This window comes from Tursiops truncatus, chromosome 4 (assembly GCF_011762595.2).
Source record: "Tursiops truncatus isolate mTurTru1 chromosome 4, mTurTru1.mat.Y, whole genome shotgun sequence".
Classification (NCBI taxonomy): Eukaryota; Metazoa; Chordata; class Mammalia; order Artiodactyla; family Delphinidae; genus Tursiops; species Tursiops truncatus.
Genome location: NC_047037.1, coordinates 97,062,591 through 97,089,982, shown reverse-complemented (window position 1 = coordinate 97,089,982; position 27,392 = coordinate 97,062,591). Strand labels below are relative to the sequence as shown.

The 27,392-nt window shown below is 37.5% G+C and overlaps 1 protein-coding gene across 3 annotated transcripts in view; it reads left to right on the top strand.

The window, feature by feature from the left end:
* COL8A1 (collagen type VIII alpha 1 chain) overlaps positions 1-27,392 on the top strand; it is a 162,921-nt gene that overhangs the window by 29,455 nt on the left and 106,074 nt on the right. The window contains exon 2 of one of the 3 annotated variants that reach the window (XM_073804339.1): positions 6,286-6,340. The exons of the other annotated variants lie outside the window; for them this stretch is intronic. The gene's annotated coding sequence lies outside the window, so the exon portion shown is untranslated. The remainder of the gene's footprint in view (positions 1-6,285; positions 6,341-27,392) is intronic. 3 annotated transcript variants of the gene reach the window in all.

Below are 27,392 nucleotides of genomic sequence, written 5' to 3'. Positions count from 1 at the left end.
TTGCCAGGGGCTGAGGGGAGGACAGAATGGTGAGTTATTATTTAATGGGTATAGAATGAGAGTTTTGCAAGATGAAAAGAGTTCTGGAGATTGTCACAACAATATGAATGTACTTAACACTACTGACCTGTACAGTTGAAAGTGGTGAAGATGGTAAATTTTATGTTATGTGTATTTTATCACAATTTTTTTAAAAAAGAATAATGGTGTTACAGTAATCATGAAAAACAGAAAACATGCAAATCCTTCAAATGGAAAACAGCTATTGAATAGAATTCCATGCAACCACTGAAAAATGTTGTATATATAAAGTTATTAACTTGGAAAGATGTCCAGGATCTATGTTTTGAGTCAAAAAGCAATTTTCAGAGCAACATGCTTATATTGACTGTATTAGTTTGCTAGAGTTGCCATAACAAAGTACTACAAACTAGATGACTTAGAACTGTAGAAATGTATTGTCTCACAGTTCTGGAGGCCAGAAGGCTAAGACCAAGATGTCAGAAAAGTTAGTTCCTTCAGAGGACTGTGAGGAAGAATATGTTTCATGCCTCTCTACTAGTTTCTGATGGTTTACTGGCAATTTTTAGTGTTCCTTGTCTTTTAGACAATGCGTTACCTGAATCTCTCCCTTCATCTTCACATAGTATTCTCCCTGTGTGCAGGTTTATCTCTATGTCCAAATTTCCCTTTTTCATAAGGACACCAGTCATATTGGATTAGAGGCCCACCCTACTCCTGTATGACCTCACCTTAACTAATTACATCTGCAGCAAACTTATTTCTAAATACGGTCACATTCTAAGGTATTGGGGGTTAGCAGTTCAATATACGAATTTTGGGGGGACACAATTCAACCCATAAAAAGGACCTTGTTTTTTTCTTACTAGAAAAGCTATACACATGTACATATGCATATATGTATATAAGTGGGTAGATGCATATATGAATATATAAAGGACTGAATGGTGCACATCAAACTGCTAACTGGGGTTACCCTCTAGAAAATGGTGGGGAGTGAGGAGGGTGGGTGGGCAGTATTTATACTTTTAATCTCCACACTTTTGAATTGATTGAAAAATGTTCAACGGGCGTGTGTAACTATTGCAAATTTAAGCAAGCAAATTATAAGTTTTTAAGGCACCTTATAGGTGTTCATCAAGGTATATAGTTAGGTTGCCTTGAAGAGAAGTGGGAACTACAACAATTAGGTGATCCAAACTTGTTGGAGTACTTTTCAGCTATCAAAATGCGAAACAGTAATATTTCATATGTTCCCCCCAAAAAGGGCTTATGAGTCAGCGGCAGAGTGGAAATAGCACTGTACTTGGAGTCCAGAGAGCCAGAAGGAGCTCCATTTCCGCCACTAGCTGGCTATGTGACCTTAGGTTCTTAACTGCATTGGCATTTGCACTTTCATCTTTAAATGTTTCTGTAAATTCCAGATATGCAGTCCCTTGGTCTATGTTTATTCCTATCTGGCTTATACATGCATGTTTTATGTCACAACAAAATTTGACCGAGCCTAAAAATAGCCAACCATCACTTCTCCCAGACAAAGATCTGAACACAGAGGCCATTGATTTGAACTGTGTGCTTGAAGGACAGTATGTTGATGATCTGTTATATAATCAGGTGGCCTGATTCTTCCACTCTGCCTCTGCAAAATGTCTATGCCACCCTTTGCTATTACTGTGGGAAGGACAGCTTCCACTGCAGACCCATATAACAGAGTTGAACCCCACAAACCTACGTCAGTCTTTCAGAGCTTTTCTTCATTCCTCCGTTCAATCAGGAAATAATTATTAAGTACCCACTGTGAGTCAGGACAATAGCAGGCCCTGGGGATTCATTGATCAGCAGAATAAACAAGGTCCATATTCAGCCGAATGAGGTCAAGAAAACACGTAATTACAAGACAATGTGGAATGTGTTTTGGTAAAGGAATTGCAGTGTGCTCAAGGGATTCCAGTTCTCTGAGTTAGGGGCCCCTAACTCAGACAAAGTTTTCGAAAGACTTCTTTCCACAGAATTGCATCAACTCAGCTTTGAAATCATGAGTTAGGTAATTTTGCCCACCACTGGCTTTCCAAGAATTCTGTCTTTCATTTGGGTCTGTGGTTGCTGGGGAGAGGCAAGGCCCAGGAAGGGAGTAACCAAGCCCCTGTTGTTCAGCTGCCCAATGAAGAGAAACAATGGCATCTCTGACTGGGAGGCATTCTTCCAACTTCCCGGATGGTGCCATGTTTTCACTCAACGTAGGAGAATCCACTCTGCCAAGTTCAGGTGTAAAAGGGGTCAGATATTTGATCACAAGGCCTGAGCATAATGAGAAATACTTATTCCTTCCTCATCAGAGTCAACATCCATCACAGCCCACTCCTCAGTTTTACGAACCAGTACATCAAACACAGTTTCTCTTTGAAAGTCTATATGACATTCTGAAAGTCTTTGGAGGGCGCGTTTGCTAGTTTCCTCAGGCACAGCACATGACAAGGTGATATGGCTCTGGTGTCTCTAAGTCCCCTCAGAATTCTTGTTTCCTGTCCCCATAAGGCTTCTCTACGTTGACCTGCAGAGCTCAAGCAAATATACAGTTGTGTTTTGTAACATTTTTTAAAAGGAATTCTGATCAAAGTGGTAGTGGTAATATTTTGTTTTGTCTTGTCACTGCAATAAGCTCTACAAATTTACTAAATCCCAATGTAAGCTGATGTCTGACTCTTTGACATCTTATTTTCCAGAAATGCCCACTGTCATTTTTTTTCCATGGCAAATCTACACTAGAGGAAACAAGCTTGATAAAAAAGGGATGGAGATGATGAGGTTTTTTTTCCCACAGACAAGGATATACCTGTATCCCTTATTGAAGCCAGGTTTCTTTGGAGTTTTTTAAAATACAGACAATTTTTAAAAATTTCCTCATGCATCTAAGAAAAAACAATTGGTTAAGTTTTTTCCTAATCCTGCCTCAATTCTATAAATTCCTGTACCAGAATTTTCTGCATACAATGGACATTTCATCACAGTTCCTTGATTTGGAGGCTCCAAAATCAAAAGGCCTACCTCCAATTACCAAATATTCACTGCATATAGCAGCAACCTCAGACCTCAGTCTATCCATGGGATCTATGTAGAATTCTATCACACTGAATGAATAAGTACATCCTCCCACCATAGAAAGGATGTGGTTATGTAGAATCCAATGTGCCACTATACTATTGCCTGTTTTTTATTCATTATTTGTTTTACCCCACTTGAATGTAAGCTCCAAAGAGCAGGGTCCTTATTTTGTTCCCTACCTGGTGTCTCCCCAAGGCCTGGAGCAGTGCCAGGTACAACATAGGCCCTCAACTACTATTATTGAATGAATGACTATAACAAGGTTATTTTTCTCCAATGGCAGCTCTCAGACTGGCTCTTCCGAATCATCTTTATCCTTTGATGACATCCTGGCTAGATTCTGTAACTTTCTGGTCACTTTCAGCAATGAAAGGCTCAATCCAGTTTAAAACTTCAACCTCAAATCCAGTGCAAATCTTTCTTTCTCTGCTCTTCCACTCTTCTTCCCAGCTATGGATGCTGGCATGACCCAGCTCTCCTTTTAACACCCTTTTCTACTCCCATTTATGGAGGCCTAGCTTTTGAAGTGTTTGGGGTAGGAGGAGGGAGAAGAAATGGACCAGCTTTTTTTAACTTAACCTCCTATAGTTGAAGTACTTTTTCTATTGATTAAAGCATCTTTGCTGGGTAACAGGTACCTTCTATGAAGTCCACCTGAATCCCAAGAAACTAACACATCCTCACCACCAAAAATGGAAATGGGAGCCGTTCCATGTCCTTTCGTCCTCCTTGGTATTCCCATCTCTCAGATTAGAAATCCAGGGTGCCAGGCTTCCCTTCTTGCAGGGATTCTCAACTTATTATAAGAGAGGTTCGTGAAGACCCCCACCTTTCTGGCCCCAGCCTCTCACTTGGCTTTGAGGAGTGGAAAGCACCCACCATCTCCCTCCCTCCCCCAGGAAGAGCTTCTCACCATGAACACACTCTCCCTCACAGGCTGATGTTCTCAGTTCCCAACCCTTCCCATCTCCTTATACTTTCTCAGATAGAGTGGGGTGGGTGTGGGGGGAGGAATAAGGAATGTTAAGTATGGTTGCCTTGGGGCTGGCACTTTGGGGGTCTCTCTCAGTAAAGCCACACTGAGGTGTGAGGAGAAACTGGTGAGTCTTTTTAGATTTACCACCTTTTTGTTTCCCACTGGGACCCTACACATCGACTTCAATGCAACAGGAAAAGTCCTATCAACACCCTGTTATTTCTGCTCCAAAAATGACTGTCTATCTTTTAAATTTACACCTCTCTCCAGGCCTGGTATATGCCTTGTTCTGTAGCAGTTACGGAGACATTCAATAGATATTTATAAAATTCTTAATACAGGATGAGGTACTTGAGATGTTGACCAGAAATTCTAAACTTCAACCTGAAAGCTGCTGAAAATACCTTATGGGAATCAATGTTACAAATCCTGTTGAAACCACAGAGACTTCAGACCCATGCAGGAATTTCTAAACCCCGCTCCAAACGTTTACAGGATTCAGGGCTGGGGTTCCCCAAATGCTCCAATCATCAGAAAATCTCCCATATGAAGCAAGAACAGGGACAATATTTTTTTAATTAAGTACATGCTTAGGGAGAAATTAAAAACAGAAACATCTGATAATGAGGCAGTCTTTTATCTCTGTTTGCTGCAAGCATCTTGGGCTTCAAAATGTCTCACTGGCTACTGAAACCTAATGTCACCAGAGTCCCAAAACAGATATATTTTGCCACAAATCGCAGATGCTTAGGAATCCTCCTCCTTGAGATTCGATTCATATTGTGTGCCTTGACACTGAGTTTTCTCTCTGCCGCAACTCAGAAAAAGTTGGTGGTCTATATGGTTTTGCTTTCACATTCACAGTTTCACCAGCTTTCTTGGATCCTCAATTATCACATTAATTGCATCCCTCTGTAATATATGCATTCAGGGAACAAAAGTTCAGATCAATGTGGAAAGTTATTGGGAAGGGTAGATTAATCTAATTTTGTTGGTTTCAGCTTTCCATTGAAACTTGTTTCCCGTCATTATATAAACCAGTTTCCCTCTCTGTACTTTCCTTGCTCTCTCAGTAATAAGGGACATCTACTTTTCTCAAACAAATACTATGGCAATTTAATTGAAGAATAGATGTAAAACAAAACTTGCAGTTTATGGAAGAAATCTCCTTTCTTCCAGCAAAAGTTCTGTAATTAACCATACATCCTTTGGGAGATCTTAACCTCTAATCTTCATTTTCCTCATCTGTCAGTTTAAGGCCAGGCTCATGTATTGTCCATTTATTGTCTATTCTGTACCATTTATTGTCTATTATCTGTCTGTTCTATGGAGAGCATTTATCATGTTACTATTTTATTTTGTATTCAAAATAACTCTATATAAAAGGAATTATAATCTGCATTTTGTAGATGAAGAAACAAATTTAGAAGGTTAAGTAATCTGCATAACATGTGGCTTGGCCAGTCGAAGATAGAACCTGAATCCAAACCCTCGTTTCTTTAGTTCTAAAGCCCTAATTCTAATTGCTGTAACATGCTATCACCTAAATGAGCTCTGAGAGCCCTAAACTATTCCTTCAGGTTCTATGTTCTGAGCCATGGAACTATTTCATGTCATTGCAAGAGGCATTATTGGTAAATTATTATTCCTGGCTTTATATAGAATAAAAAATAGTATACCTCAATATTTTGTAACTATTTTTGTATTGTGAATGGTGGAGAAAAAAGAACTATCAGGTAGCTTCATCTTCTTTTTCTTCCAAAAATATTCTACCTAAACAAATGTTTTTTTCTTTTTTTAAAGACCCCCTCAAATAGAGATGATACAGCCTTCCTTAGAAGACCACCTATTGCTTAATATTGGGAAAAAGAGTTTTTCTCTGTCTGGTGTGGCTCCCTTCAATTCTAATTTATTGTCCGTACATCAGAGTGAATTTGATCATTGTTTCTTATCCCTTTTTCTTGTGGGAAATAATAGGACAGGATGTGCTTAAGGGGAGATATAAAAATATTGTATTGAGACACCACAAGGAATGTTAATTCCTTCTTGCAGTCAGTGTTTTAAGGGGTGTCTGTACAGAGTAAAAATAGATGGACAGATGAAGAGTGCAAGTCTCATGTAAAAGGAAAGTATTCATCTTCTACTCTTCTTTTAAATAACAAAATTTCAATATCATCCGTGCCTAGGTTTTCTGGACTTGGAGAAATAACACTTAAGGAAGAGGGTGGAGAGGAAGGAAAGGTAGGTCCAACTGATAGTTAACTGATTTCATCAAGAATTATCTAATGTGCTTAATAAGAATTATCTTCTACATATGTGCTGGCCTAGAAAATGAAAAAAGTCTTGTCCATCAGTCTTTGAAGAATTGAATCATCATTTTCCTATCAGCTAAACACTCAGTGTAAGAAAGAAACATTTGAGAAGATAATACAGCAAATTTAAAAAAAGATAGAAATGAATGAGAATTTGTAGACCTTTTTTTCACTTTGGCAAAGCTATTATAGATAGTATTTTTTCGAGCATCTGGCTAAAACAAAACAAAGGTTTCCTGTCAGCATGGAAAAAGCAATTCCTGTCTAAAATTGTGTTATCTGTTTTTTAGTCCACTTAATTAAGAAAGCTGCTAAATGTCATGCTACATGTCATCAAATGCCCTTTATAAAACTGATTTCAATTTTTCATGGGTTCATCCAGTTTTTGTGTTCTATTTAATCCTTTAGGGTTTTTTTAAATGAGAGTCTTCATTTCTAAAAGTCAAAGATACACTATTCTTGCTATAATTACTTTTTGCACATCACAGTTAAAAATATACCAGAATATAAAAATCCATTGAAGATCAAGTCATCTACTAAAATATAATATGGTCTCACACATATCATTGACACTTACTTTTAAAGAGAAAAACTCAGATATGGAAACTGCTTGAGTTGAATTGAGCTATATTAAGTCTGACCCTCTAATTTTTCACATAGAAAACCTGAGTCTCAAACTTGAATGAAATGTAGATCGCAAAGTTAGTAGTGGAAAGCTGACATGAGCCTGCTTCACTACTACACTGTTCAAAAAATATTTAACTAGTTATTCTGTGCCAGGTGTAGTGTTAGGTTTTGATGATTCAAAAGTGAAAAAGACAGGGTGTTCAGTCTGAAGAATCTTGTAATCCAATGGGAGAGTAAAGTAAATAAATTGATAAGTAAATTTTTGTGTAAAGAGTAACTTACACACTTAGTAGCTTAACAAATTTACATTTATTATCTCACAACTTCAGTGGGTCAGAAATTGAGTATTTTAGCTGGATCCTCTGCTTCAGGGTCTCTTACAAAGTTTCAATCAAGGCGTCAGTCAGAGCTGAGGTCTTATCTGAAAGCTCAACTGGAGAAGGCTATATTTTCAAGCCCATGTGGTTGTTGGCAGGATTTAGTTCCTTGTGGTCTGCCAGACTGAGGTCCTCAGTGTCTTGCTGGCTTTTGTCTGAAGGCCATCCTCAATGCCTTGCCACGTGGACCTCCCCAACATGGTTGCTTCTTTTATCAAAGTGTGTAAGTCAAAAAGGCAACAGTGAGAATCTGCTAACAGGATGGAGGCAGGGATAATTGGGGGCCATCTTAAAGTTTATCCACCACAGAATTTTATAGTAAAACATGACAAATGTTGTGAAAGAGAAAGGCACAGGGGTAGTGGGAGCACAGGAGATAGGATCTAAACCAGACTAAGGAGGCTGGGCTATCATTTGAGTTGAATTTTAAAGGATGAGGAGTCATCAGATCAATGAAGAAGGAAAGATGGTCATTCCAGGCAGAAGTAGGGCCTATAAATACGTAGAGGCATTAAAAAGTACATTTTTCATGTCTTTGTAGGTAAGTTGGAATGGCACAATATTAAATAATTAGGAAGGATGCTTTTTGCTTAGGATCAGCAAATTTTAGAGTTGAAGACTCCAGATGGAACAACTAAGGCTCAGACATATTAAGCCTAGCACATGGTAGATATTTAATAAATGTTGAACAAATTAATGAAATGTCTTTGTAGCACTAGAAATGAGCTTCCACTCTCATACCCCAAACAGTAACCACATAAGTCAGCCTCCATATCTTTAAGAAAAATAGGAAAGATAAAATTAGAAGTGCTGGGAGATAGAAGAACAGTATGTTTTATAGTAAAAAGAATTCTAGAGACAGCCAGAACCTACTGGAAAAGAAACAGAAAGTTAGATTTCAATTCTAATTTCTATTCATAGAAGTGAAAATAAAAGGAGAATTGCTATGGTGTGATACCAGCCAGCTCTTTGGGGAAACAAACAAACAAAAAAGCTTTACAGACATATAGGTAATAATGAAATTTTTGCAACTAATTCTTTCACTTCATTCCAAAGGAAAAAAAAGTTTTCCAGAGTCTTTTTCTTGAACTTACCAAACTGCTATACAATTTCTGACTCAAACACAATACACCACCTCTAGGATCCAAAAAAGAGATGGCTTATATTTCACATATTTATATCAGGCTTAGCATTTTTTTCCTCGGTCTGAAATATACACATGTTTTATATTTCAGCTGAAGAGCTTATTTTCCAAATGAGGTTAAAAAAAAGCCAAGGTACTATCACTCTGACATTAGCAGTAGTTACCTAAAAATATATATATATTTTTAAGTCATAACCATTTTAGGAAGTTTTTGAACCAAAGAGGAATTTGAGTGATAATCGTCATATATCTTGTTGCATGTCAGGTATGATTGCCTGAAATGCGGTGAATGGAACGACACATTTATGATTCTTTCATTCATATAAAGTTAGCCTAATGTTAGTCAAATTCAGTCATCCTGTTGTCCCATGCTTATGGGTAAACCCACTTGGAACCAGCTTTTGGAGAGAAAGCAGGGGACTGTTAAATCTATCAGTGAAGAAGATACCCTCTTTTCAATGCCTCTGGAGATGCTGGATTGTTTGCCTTCTTTACCTCTCAGTGTGGCACACCCAGTCTCTCCTGTTGTGTGTGTGTGTGTGTGTGTGTGTGTGTGTGTGTGTGTCTGTCTGTCTGTGTGTGTCTGTGTGTCTGAGTCTGTGTGACTGGTGGGGAGGGAGTGTTTAAAACGTGTAATTCCTTTTTATCAATTCTCTACAAATCTGCAAACAAAATCCTTGAGGAAAAACATTTTAAAGAGTATGGAGCATGTATTAATATATTTAAAATAGATAACCAACAAGGACCTACTGCATAGCACAGGGAACTCTGCTCAATATTGTATAATAACCTAAATGGGAAAAGAATTTGGAAAAGAATAGATACATGTATATGTATAACTGAATCACTTTGCTGAACACCTGAAACTAACAGAACATTGTTAATCAACTATACTCCAATATAAAATAAAAAACTAAAAAAAAGAAAAACGAAAAAATAAAAAAGAATATGGAGCATGAATCAGGGGGAAGGAAGATGATTTAAAAGGAATAGGAGTAAAATTATTTTTTAAATATGAAAAAGTAAAGGTAATAATTAAGATGTATGTGATATCAAAACCTTCTTTGAGAGTATTATAGAAAAGACAATTCTTCAGATGCTTTACAGCTCAGAAACATTTTTTAATTTCTTTGATGAGAGGATGTTTTAAAGTAGAAAAGTTAAAACTCTTGATTATGTACACCAAGTTTTAAGAGGAGTAAGTACTCAATTATCTAGACCATCTCTCCCAAATCTGCTACAAAAGTGAAAAGCAGGACTTTGGGAACTTTGGCTATTCATTTGATTGTCTTCTCTATAGAACATCCTAATTAAATTATATGGAGTTATCCACTTTAGAGCCTGAAACCTTTTAAAGAGAAAAGACACAAGTAATCTGGAACTATTGATACCTGAAGGGCTCCACAGAGGCAGTCAGCAAATTAATCCATAGGGAGCCTCCACAGCTCAGAGCAGGAAAAATTAATTAAACTTCCACATTTCCAGAAGAGCTATTGAAAAGAGAGGTAGAAAACCTATTCTCTATTTCAATATCTAAATTCTTTTTTTCTAATTGAAGCATAGTTGATTTACAATGTTATGTTCATTGCAGGTGTACAGCAAAGTGACTAAGTTATACATATATATACATATTCTTTTTTCGTATTCTTTTCCATTATGGCTTATTACAGCATATTGAATGTAGTTCCCTGTGCTATACAGTAGGACCTTTTTGTTCATCTATTTTATATATAGTAGTTTGTATCTGCTAACCCCAAACTCTTAATTTATCCCTCCCCCACCCCTTTTTCCTTTTGGTAACCATAAATATTTTTTCTATGTCTGTGAGTCTGTTTCTGTTTCATAAATAAGTTCATTTGTGTCATAGTTTAGATTACACATGTAAGTATTATCATATGGTATTTGTCTTTCTCTTTCTGACTTACTTCACTTCATATGATAATCTCTAGGTCCATCCATGTTACTGCAAATGGCGTTATTTCATTCTTTCTTATGGCTGAATAGTATTCCATTGTATATACGTCCCACATCTTCTTTATCCATTCATCTGTCAATGGACATTTAGGTTGCTTCGACATCTTGGCTATTGTAAATAGTGCTGCGATGAACATAGGGGTGCATGTATCTTTTCAAATTGGAGTTTTCTCTTAGTATATGCCCAGGAGTGGGATTGCTGGATCATATGGCAAGTGTATTTTTAGTTTTTTAAGGAACCTCCATACTGTTCTTCATAGTGGCTATACCAATTTACATTCCCACAAACAGTGTAGAAGGGTTCCCTTTTCTCCACACCCTCTCCAGCATATGTTATTTGTAGACTTTTTAATGATGGCCATTCTGACCAGTGTGAGGTGGTACCTCATTATAGTTTTGATTTTCATTTTTCTAATAATTAGCTTCAATATCTAAATTTCTTATATGTAGGTGACATTGCTTCTTCTTTTATATAAAAAATAACTATTACTTTGATTTATAGGGAAGATTTTTGTACTTCCATTAGATGTATATTGGAACTACTCTTTCCTGTCTTCCATGTTTTCTTAACTTCTCTGATATTTTCCATCTCCTTATCTCTCTGGTCTTCATTCTGAGTGCTTTCCTTATGCCTTCAATTTATCTAGGTTTTTGTTTAACCCATCTCTTGGCTTAGACTCTAGTTGTGTTTCTGCACTACTTGGGTTATTCAAACTCAGGTCCCACAAGAAGCCTGGATTTGGACTTCCAATTTCCACCATGGCCAGGGAAGATGATCTGTTTCCAAGCCGTATCCCCATGCTATATCCTAAGCCTGCCTCTGGACTTCTACCTCCTTGTATGAATTAGACAGGCTATTCCCAAATATATTTCCCCATTGTACAAAGTCCTTTAGACATTAGCTTCTAAAGCATATATCCATGCTAATATCCTTGGCCCGCATGGCATCAACCACCACTCATTACAATGATTTAAGTTCCCTCTATTTCTTGCTACTTAAAAGATTTCCCTTTCTGGCTTTTGAACTTAGCTTTGTAGCTAATAGTTTTTAATTTATATTATAGCTGGCATTACTACATAGTTCGAGTTAGAAGATATGCTTCCTACATCTGCTTAGTCAGCCAACCTTTCCAGAAATCAATTTTGATGCTGCAATAAATAAATCGGGGGATTTTTGTAGCTAGATATCTTATTAAGGTAGTGCTTTACAAGTAAGAAACAGATTCACTTCTTTGAATTAACAAACTTTCACTTCTGTTGACGCTTCCATTTCTGGTGGACTTTTTTTTCTTTTAACATTTAAGAAATGCTTTGTAGTGAAAAATAGTACAAGGTCATAAGTCCATCAAAATTACTACATGTGGTTATTGAATGGGCAACACATAGTTTAGTATCACATAATTTGGCACCAAAAGTTGAGGGAGAAGGGCTTGGTGGACCTCCTTGATTAAAGAGTAAAATTCCTTGAATTTTCTAGTGAAAAAAAGGCTGAGTGAATTTTCAGATTCGGATATTAGAGACATCCTCGTTGCCTTCAAAATCTATTATGAGACTACCACCACCCATGAATTTGCCTAAATCATTTTATATATCTTTATAACAGTTTTAAAAACAATTTTTTGCCTTTGGTACAAATAACTTGAGTTTATTATTCATTAAATTAAACAGTTTCTCTATTATTTGTCCTTAACATTTACATGAAAGTAAATTTTATACACCACTTGAGGAGAAAAAAATTTTTTTGTTTTTCATTATAATTTTATTTTCCTGCCTTTGTTTCACTCCTATTCTGATTCTGAGGCAACTGTTGATCTTCAGGTATTTCTTTTAAAATCTAACTTATGTTCAATTTTAAAGAAGTAGCAGAGCATAGGTGTTGAGATTCCCAGTCAGATTGCTTGAGTTTGAATCCAGTCTCCACCACTTACTACTAAGTGTGCAACTGTGGGTAAGCTTTTTAACCTCTGTGTACCTCACCTTCCACGTCTGGACAATAGGGATGATGATGATGATGATGATGATGATGATGGTGGTGATGATGATGAAGATAGTGCCTACCACATAGGGTGTTATAAAGACTAAATGAATTAATATAGAGAGAGCATTTAGAACAGCCCTCAATGTACATTAATTATTATTGTTATATTTCAAATTTCCATGTGGCTTTTTGCACAGGCACCTCTAAGAGAATGTTTCTAACCATAACCTAGCCTAATGATTTCATAGTTTTATGGAAAAGTCTCAAGGTACAATATCTTGAAGCATATTAAAAAAAATCTATCCTTAATGCTATCTCTTTTCATGATCACTTGCTTTTTTTCATGAATGGATGCCTTAAAGGTAATGAACCCACATAACCCTTCCTTTTTTCTATCAAAACCCTTTGTTGAGACTGTTGACAGGAAATCCCTTGGGAATGGAGGGAGTTGAGGCAAAAGAAGAACACTTCAGTTTAGTGGCCAGAGGGGGCCCTCACACTCCCCTGCTGGTGCTTTGAGCCAAGATAAACAGGCTTGGCAAGGGGTGCCTTACTCACTCCATCCTGTCAACTTGGAGGTGAAGGTTTTCAACTGTGGTATTGCTACTCCACCCAACTTCTGTTCCATTTTTAATATACCTTTGTGATAAAATGTACTGTATCCATTAAAAAAGTCTTGAAGGTGTGGCTGACAAGAAGGAAAGCAATATCCTGCCAATGCCTCAGACTTGAAAGGCCCTCCAGCCCTAGCTCATGGACCACCCTCTCTATTCTGGCTTGTACAGCACAGGCTCCACATTTTGTTCAGTAAAAGCAACAACATCCACATACCTCACCACCTGGGAAAATGCCATAAATTGTCCCTAGTCATGTGTGCCCTGGCAAACACCCAGGTAAATGACTGAGCTCACACTGGCCAGTCACAGAAAGAATATTAGTGTACCTTGCTTCCCTCAACAAATGTGTTGCTGAAACTGCATGAAAATCAAGTGTTTGCAAATTAAATCACTTCTTGAATTCACCAGGAATTTGCTACTTAATAAATGCTCAGCGGGTTACTTACTGAATAATAAAAGTCCTTTGTAAAGTAATAATTACCCTTTAGTTTATCTGTTTTCACATTTCAAATTTTGGAATCTGGTTTTCCTTAAAGCAAGACACATCTGTAGCATTAGTTTCTCTACTATAGGTGTCACTTAATCTTTGAGGGCTCAGTTCTTTTTTAGGGGAATGTTAGGACACCAGACTCAATGACCTCTACAGTCTCTCCCAGCCCGAAATTCACTTTCCTACAAAGGCAGTCTAGGAATAATTATAGAAATGTCTTTTTGTTTGGTTATTCTTTCTGCTTTTATCATTCCATTCACAGTCTAAGGAAAGTGTGCTCCCAACATCAGTTTCTGGAACAGTTCCTTCTGATGCTTCACAATGGCATAGAGAGCTATAGCCATGGTCAACTGACATTTTGAAGTTCCTCAGAGATCTCTTTCCATTGCTACCTTTCCTGCTTTAGTTTTGGCCCAGAGAAAAATTATCAAAGATCAGAACTGCTTCCATCAGCTTCATAGGCTAAGACCTTCTTTCTGGATGTTGCCTGGAGCATAAGGCACTACATACAATATCTCATTATTTGCTATAAGCATCAATGATACACAAAGGGAAAATCATGTTAACTCCACTTCATATCTTGTAAAAGAGTACCACAAGATACTTAGGTTACTCACCCAAGTCACCCAGTCAGTAACTAATGAAGCTAAACATGATTAATTTTGTGACAGAATTACTAGCCTATGCTGCTTGAAGTTGAAATAACTAACACCAGAAATATTTTAGTAAAAACTTCCCTTATCATCCCCACTGAACATCACACTTTTCATTTAGGGAATCTATGCATTTATCAACACATCCTTGGAATAATCTCAAGAACAAAAGGCAACTGAAAGGTGATATTTATGAGCTATTGGCAGTATGCCTCAGGTTATACAAGCCACAAGTCTCCAAAAACAAGTATAACTAGCATTTGATTCCCCCTGTGGCTGAAGAAGTACTTTCATATTAAATGTAAACATTTGATGTCACAGAGATAAAAAAGAGTGTGCTATTCATGTCAGTATTATTTCACCTCATTTAGTTTTGTAAATTTTTGTGATAATAGGAAATGGCTTGGCAAACTTCAAGAACTGATCATTGTATTTGGCATTATTACTGGTTGTAGAAATAGCATTGTAAACTACCAGCTAACATTTAAAAGATTATTAAAAGATATTATGAAACACTTTATGCCAGTAAATATGACTATTTATATGAAATTATTACCAGACTGACACCAAAAAAATAGAAAACCTGAATTGTCTGATATTATGAAAGAAATTAAAACTATTTTTATAAACCTTCCCACAAAGAAAACTCTACTTTCCAGATAGTTTTGCCAGTGAATTATCTCAGAATTTAAAGAATAAATAACATAAATCTAAAACAAATATTTCCAGACAGTAGAAAAAAGGGACAAGAGACACTTTTCTATTATTTAACAGCCCAGCAGAACCTTACAAGGACATTACAAGAAAGAAAAATAGCAGACACATAGATGCAAAAATCATAAACAACCTTAGCATGACCAAATGGACTTTTTTCAGGAATGCAAGGATGGTTTATGATTCACAAATCAATCCATGAATTCACCACATTTACAGAAAAAAAGAGAAAATCACATAATAAATGTAGTAGTTTCAAAAAGCATTTGATAAAATTCAACACCCATTGATAATGAAAGTACTTAGCAAACCAAGGGGACTTTTTAAATCTGATAGTGTACTTACAGAAGTCCTACAACAAACATTTTCCTTACTTGTGACTTTTGGAACAAGGCAAGGATGCCTACTATCACCATTTTTGTTCTAATTATACTGGAGGTCCCAGTCAATGCACAAGACAAGAAACAGAAATAAAAGGCATAAGGATAGGAAAGGGAAAATATATAATTTTTGTTATTCATTATTAGAATTAATAAATGCAAATATCAAGCCTGTTGGATACAAGGTCCAATATCCAAAAAGCAATTAACTTCTATATGCAAACATTAAACAAATAGAAAATGAAACTTTTAAAAAGACATCATTTACAATAGCATTTAAAACATTAGCTTATCAGGTATGTGAAAAGGAATTTAGAGAATAGACCTCAAGAAATTACTGTTTTAAGAGTAATAATCTGATGGGACAAGTGCTAAAAAAATAGATCAAAAATCCATGTAAATACAACTAAATTGATAGTAATTTTCTAAAACCAATCCTCATATCTTTCTTCCTCTTTCTCTCTTTTGTTAGCCCCTACATTTCTTAAAAGCAGGATATCACAGCTATTTGAATATTCACCAGTGATTCCCTGATAACATCAGAAAATAAAAATGGACTTTAGGAAAATTTCCATTGAAACCACTGGTTTTAAATTGGTTTTATGTTTTAGAGGGAGAGTACCAAAAGGAAAAAAAATAACACATGATGGTCAAAGGTCTTTCTGGCTCTCTTAAAATCATGTAATCAAATAGCTTCCTCATGCATAACATCTTATATCACATGAAAATATACAAGGTGTCTAAAGAAGCAGTTTTGAATAGAGGATTTCTGAATACCATCTCAGGCAAGGTCTAGAGAACTCAATATTATGTGATTTTATGATAAATTTTCTAGACAGTATGGCCAACTACAAGTCTTCCTTTGTACTTTTCTGTACAGTTCCTCACTCAGAACAGATCTAGCTGTCTATGGGAAGGTTCTGCAGGACAAAGAGCTAAGATTTGGCCACTTACACACAGACCAAAAATGAATTACCCAGGGTATGCTAGCAGAGGGACTTGAACTTAAGGACAGGGGAAAATCTGCACAGGTTGCCAATGGTTTGTCAGAGTTGTAAGAAAAGAAATGGGAAATTAAAAAAAAAAATTCTTATTGGCATAATTTACATTGGACAACATGAGCACATTCCAGTCAACCTACTTCACAGACATGATCTCATTGGTCTCCCCAACATCCTTACAAGGAAATGAGGGGGACAAGTGTGACTCCACCCCTCAGGCCAAAAGCCCCATTGCTCACTCCCACTTGTGGGTAGGAGTGGGTGGAACACCTTTATACAGGGGAACAAATTATCACCTTCCTGGCTTCCCTGCAACATGTGGGTGAATAAGCTTGCCTTTCTCTCCTTGAGGCAATACAATTCCCAAAACAATTTGTCTGAAATGTTGGGGACTGAGTCACTGGCCAGTGATATTCTCAAACAACTGCTGGGTTGTTTCTCAACCATTGTTTTGTCATTATGACTTGGACTCGATACATCATGTAACATAAGTGCCTGTGATGAAATTTTTCTCATTGGCCTAGAGGAGACTTTTAAGAAAGGGAAGACAATGGTAAACATGGAAGAGGAGTCATTTTACACTTTTGCAATAGAAGGATATGTTACCAGCACTGAGCTCATCTAGAATATAAGATTTGAGAACAGGTAAAGTCAGAACATTGAGTATCCAGAAGTTCTCTCATATAGTAAACTAGATATCCAATGTTCTGGGTGTTGTTTGTTGTTGTTTTTGCAACTAGATTGCCTCTCAAGACTATTTTCACTCCTCCCTTTGTGTGCTTAAAAATAATGTCACATGGGCTTCCCTGGTGGTGCAGTGGCTAAGAATGTGCCTGCCAATGCAGGGGACATGGGTTTGAGCCCTGGTCCGGGAAGATCCCACATGCTGTGGAGCAAATAAGTCTGTGTGCCACAACTAATGAGCCTGCGCTCTAGAGCCCGCGAGCCACAACTACTGAAGCCTGTGTGCTGCAACTACTGAAGCCTGTGAGCCTAGAGCCCATGCTCTGCAACAAGAGAAGCCACCGCAATGAGAAGCCCACACACCACAACAAAGAGTAGCCCCCGCTCGCCGCAACTAGAGAAAGACTGCGTGCAGCTACGAAGACCCAACGCAGCCAATAAATAAATAAATAAGTAAATAAAATAAATCTATATATTAAAAAAAAAGTGGCAGAACTGTTCAAATTCTCCATCAAAACAGTTACTAGTAATTATAATTTTGAGGAGAGCTCATTGGGAAAGAGAACATTTTAATAACAAAAATCCACTGGAGAGTGTTTTTCACATTAGGAAACACAGGATAATTTATTCAAAAACCAGCTTCTTAGGACTCACTGGAGTGTCCTATACTTAAAGATATGTTTAGATTTTTCTTTCTCCCACTACAAATAAAGTGTTCCAAATACTGAGGGATGAAAAGCACAGGAAATCATTCTCCATATAAATGTTGACACACAAACTCACTCTAACCACATATGGATATCTCTTACGGATATAGAACTCAGCAGCTTCTAGCAGTCATCTGAGATGAGCACCATATGTGACATAATAATGCATTATTTCACTAAAGCTTTCAGAGCTTAAGAAAATAGCCTGAGGAATAAGACTGCTCCTTTCTGAGCCAAGGTTGCAATCTTCTAAGTCTAAAACGTGCTTAAAGACAGACATTAGGTAATTGTAAAAGCCAAGGGAGATCAGTTTAAGAATATGGAATAATATTACTACCAACTGCCCTTTTCTGTGTTCAATCCAGATAGAAGCTGGACACATAGGAAGTGACATTTGTATAATAACAAAGAAAAGGAGAATGAGAGAGAAACCTTCCCACCTATATTCTTTGTAGGATTTTATTACTATCTGCTCTTTATAACCCCAGAAAATGGGAAAATTATATTTGTTCAAAACATTACGGAAAGTCTTCCTCTGTCTTTCTATGACATAGTTTCAGGTCATTATTAGGCAATTTCATTTCATATATCAATAGTAGCCTATTTGTTTATTGAAATCAACATAAAAAGCAGCTCTTGATATCAAATAAAGAGCCTTGAAGTCAGAATACTTCACTCCCACTAACTTGGTGTATGGTCATGAGACATGAGATAAATTATCTCAACAGGTCTTTCCAGAATTATTCTATTCTTTTTGCAAATTGGTTTATATTTGTAGAAAAGGTTCAATCTGTTTCTGGCATGGCAATGGCCAAGTCAGAATCTCTATTTGACACAGTCAGAAAAATAGGCCAACACATTACACATTTACAAGATGAATTACTGTGGATAAAATATACATAAACATGGATTGGGGTGTATTTTTAATATCCAGGGAAATTTTCATCCCTGAGTTATTTCATTAGCAACTGTTTCATCACATATCCCTGGCTGAGAGTTTCCAGTAACTCTAGGTCAGCAATTGTAGACTCTATTTTCAAAGAAAAAATCTCTTATATTTTCCATCTGCAAAATTTTTACACCAATGGCCTTGTTCCTTAAGGGTCCAAAAAAGACTGAAATATTAGACGGAGGAAAAAAAAAAAGATTTATGTAGAAAAACTTTCTGACTGGGGGGTGTATTTAGTCTAGAAACAAAAACTCTAAAGTGTGGCTGGCTTAATAAAAGTCATCACGAATATGAAAGACCAGCTGCTCTGAATTTCCTCAGAGACTAGAACCCGAGGAAATGGCCTTCAATTACAGCAGAAAGTGGTGCTTTGGGTTAGACGCAAAGAAGAATTTCCTGGTTGGGTCTCTGAAACAAGTCACTAAGGGAGACTATCACTGCCTCTCAAGGATATTTTGACACTTGAGACAGATATTAGCCCATGTGTATGAAGGGCTTCTATATTCAGGCTCCACATTAAGCACGTATGTTGGTTATCTCCTTTCATCAGTACGGCAGCTCTATGAGAGAAACGTTATTGTTGTTCTCATTTCATGGATGGGAAGACTACCGTTTGTTAAGTAGCTAGCAAGCAGAGGAGCTGGGATTTGAACCCAGAGAGTTGGACTCCAGAGCCAGCTCTTTTCACCATTAGGATTGATGCAATGGCTATGCAACAAGAAAGAGAAGCTATTGGATTTGACCTTCAAGTGTAGGGAGACCCTTAATACAAAGAAATATAATCTGATATTCTCCACCTCCATCCACTCTGAAATCACTGGAAAAGGTTTAAGTGGCTTAGAGTTGTGTAAAGGCCACAGAACATATAAGAACTTACCAGTTTTGTGATTTAAGGCATGTCACGTAACCTCTCTGATGCTGTTTCCTCTTTCACTTATTTAACACTATTCATTGAGCACCTATTACATCAGAAATTCAATGGTGAATAAAATCTTGAAAATGAGAAAAATACTAACTACCTCCCGCTGGCCGTGGTTACCACTCAGTCAGCACCAGTTCCCCTCCCACTCTCCCTTCTACCAGGGACTCAGGCTACAGAGGAAGAACTTTCTGACGTTAAGTTTTGTAAAATATGCTTCTAAGTGCAGAAAGAAAGAATAGAGAATTGTTATCTTCTGAATGAAGGATGAGTTTTGCAGAAAAAGTTCAGAGAGAAAAAGCACCAGATTTTAAATTATTTGTTTTCTCCTTTGTACTTTCATAGAATTTTTCATACCTCTATTATAGTGCTTATCATATTTTAATTATTCTTTCACATGTCTTTCTCCCCAGTGAGACTCTGGATTCTAGAAGACAAAGTTTATCCTTTGCTCCTTTCCATATTTACCAAAATCATACCAAGCCCTGAGCCTAGCATATTGTAGGCACTCATAAAATATTTGTTAAATAAATAAATATTCCTGGTCGGAAAAAGGAGAATAAAATCATAGGAAAGAAAATATAAATTTAACCTTACTTCATATACTAAGATTGATAGACCATTCATTGAAAACGGAAATTCTTTTTTGCTTTATTTAGATGTGGGAAGAGCTATAACTAGGCACAATACATAAGCATCTTTGATGATTGTTTAATACCTCCAGAACTCCTTCTCAGCAGCTCTTAAGGGATAGGACAAATTCTGGTTTGTGAAAGGGAGTGTGGGTGGTCCTGCTGGGAAGCAGGTGGATAGGACCACATGATATCTTCCAGCCTGAGCTTCAGTGATTCAGTGATTCCAAACGAACCCTTAGGAATCCTTCCAATCATATGATTCCAGTTACCCTGACTGTGCCTCAAATAAACTCATATAAAAAGAAGAGTCCCGGGGCTTCCCTGGTGGCGCAGTGGTTGAGAATCTGCCTGCTAATGCAGGGGACACGGGTTCGAGCCCTGGTCTGGGAGGATCCCACATGACACGGAGCAACTGGGCCCGTGAGCCACAACTACTGAGCCTGTGCGTCTGGAGCCTGTGCTCCGCAATAAGAGAGGCCGCGATAGTGAGAGGTCCGCGCACCGCGATGAAGCGTGGCCCCCGCTTGCCACAACTAGAGAAAGCCCTCACACAGAAACGAAGACCCAACACAGCATAAATAAATAAAAATAAATTAATAAACTCTTACCCCCAACATCTTCTAAAAAAAAATACAAAAGTCCAGCTATTGAACCCAGTATTGTCATGTTGTAAACATTCTGATTTTACATCAGTGGCTTCTCTCAGCCAAGCTAAAGTGCTGTGAATGTCGACTAGGAGAGTCCGTGACTTTGCCTCTATATGATCAGAAGAGTAGGCTGAAAAGTCAAACATTTCATGAAACCAGGTTTGGGGGCCAAGACCTGAAATGAGCTAAATTATTTAAGTGGATTCACTAAGTAACCTCTTCAGAACAGTCAGACAGGTTCAGGTTCTGGGACCCTACCACGATGTCATCAGGTCTGAAATCTCAGAGTGTCCTGCATTCACTCAGGCTTTCAGTATTAGGTGATGTAAGCCAAACATGCCATGGGGACCACACTTAGAGTATGAGTTTACAAGAAGTGCTGTCTTCTCAAGTTTAATCACTGTGCATTGAGCACCTTCTGGGTGAATACGATTGCACCAGACATTTTATATACACTATCTGTAATCCTAAAAACAATCCTGGAAGGCAAAGGTCATTATTCCCATTTTATATCTGTAGAAATAGGGCTTCAGAGAGGTTATACAAACTGCCTGGTACTGTCCAGCTACTAAGTTAGAGTCAGGATTCAGATTCAAATGCCTCTCTCTGCTTGCCTTCCTAAAGGAGTGGGGTGGCACACTGTTGATCATTTATAAGCATCTGAGCCCAAAAGCTGTGAAAAGATAGACCAGTCGACTTAAAGCATTATTGAATGAGGAGTTGTTTGTTTGGTTTTTTTTTGTTGTTGTTAATGAGAGTTTGTCATTTGGTTTAAAACAGTTGTACATCTTTTCCCTACTGAAATGGAGAGCTTTCAGATCTCATCAACCCATTTCCCTCTGCTATCTGTGAACTGTCAGTATTATTTTAATGATAGAAACATTTCCTAAGATAGAGTAGGGTATTTTCTTTATAATATCTAACTTGGCACCTTGTAGAATAAGCTTCTGCACAGGAATTGTGCTTCCATTACGTAATTGCAAAAAGTTGCCAAAATTTAAAAAGGTTCTGGGAAGGGGAGACAGTGTAAGAATTCAAGTGGACCTTAAGGTCTCACTCTTAAAAGAAATGGAAATATTTTTGGACTGTATTGTCATCCTATTTGTTGATGTAGCTACAAAAGGAAGGGAAGACCAAAAGGCAATAATTTGTTTTTCCAGTTTCTCCAGTAATACCTACAGTTGAATTATGCTATTCATAAAGAAAATATTTGTGAGTATTTTGCAAATTTTACCATCTTTGAAAAAATGTTAATATACTAGTTTAATGTCTCACTCTAAGCAGTAAATACATTTATTCTTAATGTAATAAAAACTCTAAGGAAAAAATGATGTCAGTCAACTACAATGAAAGCTCAATCAGTAAGAAAACAAATGCAAATAATACAAAATACATCATAAAAGGCTGACGGAAAGGGATGCACCTTAACACCGTCTTACTATCATCAAAAGTGGTAAGAAGAAAGAATAAGAATTTTTTATACCCGTGGTGTGTCCAAAATATGAATATCTTTCAAATGCCACACATTTCAATCTTTCATTTTGAATTGTATTTTATATGCATAACCATGAAATAATACTTAGTCATATTCTACTGAATAAGAAATTAGTACATGGTTTCCATCTTTGCTAATTTTTCTTTCTCGCTTCCCCATGAACTTAAAAATCTGCAAAATAAAACTGTATCAGTATGAAGAAATGAGACCAACCCTTCCCTGTACCGTCTATACCATACCCTATGTCACTATACATTTTTCTCCCCTTTTCTCTATGTTGTAGAATTTTCAAGTCTTAAAAAATTCTCCAGTCTTGTTTTTCCATCTATAATTCTTCTGATGGCTTTCCACATAGAGTAAAAAATTTTATTTTCAATCCAATTATCTCTGGATACTAAAAGCCTATGGCCAGGTCATGTTGATTTTGCTTATTTAAGTCTGTAATATGGTAATAAATAAGTTCATAATAAGAGTGCTAATTCATCCATCAAGGCAATTTTCTGTGATTAAAAAAAATATGGATAGGGCTTCCCTGGTGGCACAGTGGTTGAGAGTCCGCCTGCCGATGCGGGGGACACGGGTTCGTGCCCCGGTCCGGGAAGATCCCACATGCTGCGGAGCGGCTGGGCCCGTGAGCCATGGCCGCTGAGCCTGTGCGTCCGGAGCCTGTGCTCCACAACGGGAGAGGCCACGACAGTGAGAGGCCCGCGTACCGCAAAAGAAAAAAAAAAAAATATATATATATATATATATGGATATAATAGTCAGGCTACCTTACCCACGTGAGGTACTTAGCCAGGGACGTGGCAACCTTTTCAACCATACAAGCATTTATCTTGTATATAAATTTATTTATTTAATTAATTTATTTTTGGCTGCATTGAGTCTTCGTTGCTGCACGTGGGCTTTCTCTAGTTGTGGCGAGCGTGGGCTACTCTTTGTTGCAGTGCGTGTGCTTCTCATTGCAGTGGCTTCTCTTGTTGCGAAGCACAGGCCTTAGACTTCAGTAGTTGTGGTGTGTGGTCTCAGTAGTTGTGGCTCATGGGCTCTAGAGCGCAGGCTCAGTAGTTGTGGCACACGGACTTATTTGCTCCACGGCATGTGGGATCTTCCCGGACCAGGGCTCAAACCCATGTCCCCTGCATTGGCAGGCACATTCTTATCCACTGCACCACCAGGGAAGTCCCAAGCATTTTTATTTTTGTCTTTTTGTTTTCAATATTACAGAAAATAAATTTGCCTCTAATAAATATTTTAATATTATTGCTATTCTTTATCAAACCCTGGAACAGAAATCTCCCAAAGGTAGTTACTTTTGAAAATTTCACAACCATGGAGCCCTAAATGGAGCCTAAAATTTCCCAAAAAAAGAAAAATAAATTAAAACAATAGTTTAAATGCATCCTCAAAACAATAGTAGAATCAAGGGTTATGTTTTTGACCAAAGACCTGCACTCAACTTTTAATAGAATTTACCACAATATTATGTAATATTAGTGGTGCACCTTATTCAATTTAGTACTAACCTTTTTACAATATGTGAAAATTAAGAAAAGAGAACAATGAAGTAGTTAATCATTCATTTCACTTCATGTTAGTTTATTCAATAGATTTCAGATGGACCTAGAGATGATAATATTAAGTGAAGTAAGACAGAGAAAGACAAATATCATATGATATCACTTATATGTGGAATCTAAAAAAATGATACAAATGAACTTATTTACAAAACAGAAATAGGCTCACAGACTTCGCAAACAAACTTATGGTTACCAAAAAGGAAAGGAGGGCAAGAGGGATAAGTTGAGAGTTTGGGGTTAACAGGTACATACTACTATACACAAAATAGATAACCAACAAGAACCTACTGTATAGCACAGGGAATTATATTCAATATCTTCTAATAACCCAGAAAAGAAAAGAATCTGAAGAATATATATCTGAATCACTTTGCTATACACCTAAAACTAACACAACTTTGTAAATCAACTATACTTCAATTAAAAAAAAGTAGATTTCAGAGAGTGTAAATCCATAAACGTGTCCATGAAGCAAGAGCCAGGGGGCCCTGGGGAGAGGGCTATAAAACAGCCAGGAGCCAGAGAAATACCTTCCCTCCCCCAGACTAATAAGAATAGTGAAGTTTCAAGAGGAGGTCTCCCAAGGCCCAGAGGCAGAAAAATAAAGGCTTAAAAGCAAGAGAACGGTGGGTGCCAGCTGACTGGGCCACGTATAGGGCACTCCTGCTATATAAGTGCTCAGCATGATCACCACAGTGACCTCGGCCAAGCTCTATACCTGCCCATCTCTGAAAGTCCAGATGCCATGGAGCCACCTAGCGACAGGCGGACCAGTGGTTGCCAAGTCAGAGAAAGAAAATTTGAGTCCCACCTGCCTCTACTGCCTTTTTGACATTAAACAAATCACCAAAACTCCTTCAGTTCCCATTTCCTATTCTGCAAAATGTTGATAATAACAATGACTGTGCTAAGGATTGTAAGACAGCAGAGGTAAAAAGCACTTGGTGACCTATTAGGCACTCTGCAAATGTTAGTTATCCTTATCTGTTCATGTGTCTCTGTGTGCATGTGTGTACTATTAAATAATTCTAAAATTTTCACATTTCACAGATGGAGAGGGTAGATGAGGGAACTGCACTCAGCGTGATGAGGTTGGATGTGGGGAGCTGTGCCTGAGCAGGAGGTTGCAGCTGTGCACACAGGCGCACCAATGAATACACACACTAGGTGTTGACAGTTACAGCACTTCACATTGCATCCTGGATGATGCCACCTGATTGCTTACAAACATACTGGATATGGGCCAGAAAAAAACCCAATACCATTCTTATTCAGGGTTCAAACTGTAAAGCAATATTTTAGATAGGCTTCAGTGAGAAACATAATCTTATTATAACAACTAATTTAATATGGTTGTTGTAAAACTTAATAAAACCATGCGCATGAGAGCATAACAAATGTTTATAATTTTGGAGAGTTCATGAATAATTGTACAGTCACTATCATGATAGTTCCTCACACTCTGCGTCTTCCAAACCACTTGATGAATTATTTCACCCATAAATTGCCTGTGAAAGAAGGCAGCATAGAGAAAGTCGGCTTACTTAAGATTTTATCAACCAGCTGTTACACCACCAGCACTTCTTCACCAGTACGATCATCCACGCTCACGCAAATCCCCAGAGGGCCTCCCACACTCTTAGAGAAAACAAGTTCCAAATAGCTATAGGTTGAACTATATTTTGTGTTCTAATACAGTAAAAATCTGAAATCTGTTTACACTATATGTGGAAATACATATCCGTTCTCAAAGCACACCAAATGATAGTGTATTAGTTTCCTATTGCTGCTGTAACAAATCACCACAAACTTAGTGGCATAAAACAACACAAGTTTAATATCTTACAGTTCTGGCAGTCAGAAGTCCAAAAAAGTCTTACAGGGCTAAAATCAAGGTGTCAGCAGGATTACATTCCTTCTGAAATTAGAGGGGAAAATCCATATCCTTGCCTTTTTTAGCTTCCAGAGGCAGCCTGCATTCCTTGGCTCATGGCCCCTCCTTCAATTTTCAATCGTATCACTCCAACCTCTGCTTTTATCATTATATCTCCTATCTGACGCTGACTCTCCTGCCTCCCTTTTTATAGATAAAAACGCTTGCGATTAGATCGGGCCCACTCAGCCAATCCAAGATAATCTCCCCATCTCAAGATCCTTAACTTAATCACACCTGGAAAATTCTTTTTGTTATGTAAAATAATATATGCACAGGTTCTAGAGATTAAGACTTAGACATTTTAGGGGGGGTCTAGTATTCAGCATACCACAGATAGTTCACTGTTTTATCAATACTTTTTCTCTGGAAAAAAAAATGCATTGGGCACATTAAAAAAAAAAAAAAACGCATTTAAATATGCCCACTGAGCCTTTGTGATTGAGTTTTGCAGTCATTATGTCCAATTCTTCCTGCCTACGTCATTCTAACACAAGTTTTCTCACCCTCAGCCCTTCTAATATTTTGGGCCAGATATTTCTTTGTTGTGGGGAGCTGTCCTGAGCATTGTGGGAATTTTAGAAACATCCATGGCCTCTACCCACTAGATGCCAGTAGCACTGCCCCCATAGTTGTGACAACAAAGAGTGTGTCCACACATAGCCAAATGTCCCCTGGGTGGGAAAAAATTACCCTCAGTGGAGAACCACTCATCTAACAGAAAGCAGCCAAATTATGGTAGTTGCCTCTTTACAGGCAGTAATTCATAGAAGGCAAAAGATTTGGAGGTATAGACTGATGGCTAATTTTAAGGGGGCAAACGTGAGTCATGTATCTCAGCATTGTAGGCTAAATTTACTGCTAAGTGTATTTGTCCAAAAGACACAAAACTCAGAGCTGTCTTATTCAATGGCAGTAACTCTGTGATGTAATTATGTCTTATTCAATGGCAGTAACTATGTGATGAGTCCAGTGTGGGTTATGAGGCTTTCAGTGCTTTGGCTATCAGGCTGAGAGTGGTGCCTTAGTACTCAGTGTCTTACAAAAGCTGTGAGCTCTTCAGCAGTGGGACCCATATCTTATTATCTTTCTTTCCACAGAGCATAATCTCAGCCTACAACCTGCAACCTTTCCATTATACTATGATGGTTCTCAAAACACAGGGATGATGGTGTTTCTGAAGGGATACAGGCCAGGCCCCAGAACTCACTTCTTGGCTAATCCCCCAGGCATTGATTCCCAAGCTTTACTCATTTGAATACCCCTTTCACAATTTCTTTTTATCATTAATTACTCAGTATTTATCTTTAAATCAACTTGTGGTTTTCAAACATAAATACTACTTTAACAATAATATATGTGAAATCATGTTTTATAATGCTATAATGCTGTAATTTTTCTAAAATGCACTAAATTAAATACGTAACTATAGTTTCATGTTTATCCACATGTCATTTAGAAGTATCTCACCATTAGA